Here is a 2,095-nt window from a genome sequence, read left to right as displayed (position 1 = left end):
GAAAAAGAAATCATTGATCCAACACAGGTTCTAAGAACTGCTTTCCTGGATGCTGCTGGGGTGGCTTCTCTGTTAACTACAGCAGAAGTTGTAGTCACAGAACTTCCTAAAGAAGAGAAGGACCCTGGAATGGGTGCAAATGGGTGGCATGGGAGATGGCATGTTCTAATTCCTAGAATAGTGCTTTACCATTAATGAACTGTAACAGGAAGCTCAAGGCAGTGTTCCTAACCAATAACTTCAGAGAAGTCAATTGGAGAAAGTGAAGAAAAGGCTGGCTGATATTTAAGCAAATCACTATAACCATCAGTAACTGGTTTCAGTTGACAAATATAATGGTTTACTGCTATCATCCATTGTCCATGCCTACAGATAATTTATTTTGTATTTTTTAATAAAAAGACATTTGTACATTCCTGATACTGGGTGCAAGAGCCATATACCAGTATACTGCTTTCAACTTAAATCACTGAGGCATTTTTACTACTGTTCTGTTAAAATCAGAATTTTAGTGCTTGCCATCACCAGATGAAAAGTTAAGAAGCAGCCTTTCTATGGAGAGTAAGAATAATTGTGTACAACGTAGAGAAATACCCAATTATGTGACAACCTCTGTGTAATAAAAATTTGTTTAAAGTTAAAAAAAATTAAAAGTGAGACTTCAATGAGTAATTAGAATATGAAAAAAAAAGCAAGGTACCATATCCTCCCCTGTCCATCCCCGCAAAGAACCCCAGATACACCTTAATTAGGTTACTCTTAGAATAACATCTTTTTTTTAAAAAAAATACATGTCTAGTAGGTGAATTAGCCATCTACAGAAGTATTCTACTCTAGGAAAAGAAAAATAATTCTTCCCAGTTGTCTAAATTTTCCAGTTTGCTTAAGTCTTACAAAAGAAAAGGAACTCTATTTTTATGAGCATAAATGAAAACAAATTGACTCTAAGGAACAACTGATACATAAACTAGGAATCTTAGAAACACTACAGACATAGAGATGATTCCCAGCTTAATGATAGTTCAATTTAGGCGTTTTCAACTTTACCAAAGATTTACTTAGGGTATTAAATGCATTTCCAACTTCAGAGTATTTTTTACTTACAATGGGGTGGGTTATGTCCCAATAAACCCATCATAAAACAGGGAACATATGTATTCTTAAAACAATATGACTTTTCATCTAAAACTGTACCTAATTAATCCTTTGTGCCTAGGTAAAATAACGTGTTAACAGATCCCTAAAAAAAGAGTATGGCCAAAGAGTAAACATTTTGTGGTCTATTTCCAATACTATCTAAAATGCCCTGAAAAACAGAAGATTCCAGTCCTCTGGATGATGACAATTCTGTGTATGCATACTTTGGCACTAATAATTAACACAATTCAATCAACTGCCTCAGTTCTGATTCCATGTTCTTCAATCTTATAAAAAAAAAAAAAATACCAAAGACCACTAATTGGCTCTCAATAATGTCTCCCTCTATAGAAAAAAAAAAAGGCATTTTTACTGGAGATATGACCATTCAGAAGAAAGACAACATTTCACAACCTTCCATGTAGGCTAGACTCAAGTGACTTATTTTCTAGCCATTGTGTTGTGAACAAAAGTGTTGTGTACTATTTCCAAGGTATTCCCTTAATACAAGTTTTCTGAACCCCAGCACTACAGATATTTGGACTAGGTAATTTTGTTGTAGGAGCTGTCCTACGTACTGTAGGATATATTTAGCAGCATTCCTGGTCTCTACTCAATACATGTCAGTACCACACATCCTACTCCCCACCCTCAGCCCCTGTTGTGACAATCAAAAATGTCTCCAGACCTTGCCAAATGTCCTAAGAACCACTGCTAACATGGAATGGTATAATCTCTATTTCCCTTTTCCCTCCTTCTACTGAAATGTTGATGTCATGAAAGTAAACTTGGATGAGGCAGCAAGAACATAAGAGATGGTAGGGCAATAAAATAGGAGTGTGAGCCTCTGACTCCATGAGTAATCACAATGGACTGATGGCACTTATGCCCACACTATTACATGAAAGAAAGACAAAACAATTTTTCACAGCCAAGTAAATAAGAGGCTAACAAACTA

At 35.7% G+C, this 2,095-nt stretch overlaps 1 protein-coding gene across 1 annotated transcript in view; it reads right to left on the bottom strand.

Annotated features, from left to right (window-relative positions):
- Positions 1 to 2,095, bottom strand: part of OXSR1 (oxidative stress responsive 1) — a 143,556-nt gene that overhangs the window by 79,185 nt on the left and 62,276 nt on the right. The window lies entirely within an intron of this gene.

This window comes from Otolemur garnettii, unplaced genomic scaffold (assembly GCF_000181295.1).
Source record: "Otolemur garnettii isolate 467f Iridium unplaced genomic scaffold, OtoGar3 scaffold00002, whole genome shotgun sequence".
In the NCBI taxonomy this organism is placed as follows: domain Eukaryota; kingdom Metazoa; phylum Chordata; class Mammalia; order Primates; family Galagidae; genus Otolemur; species Otolemur garnettii.
Note: the sequence above shows the minus strand (reverse complement) of the source record. Positions and strands in the feature narration are given on the sequence as shown.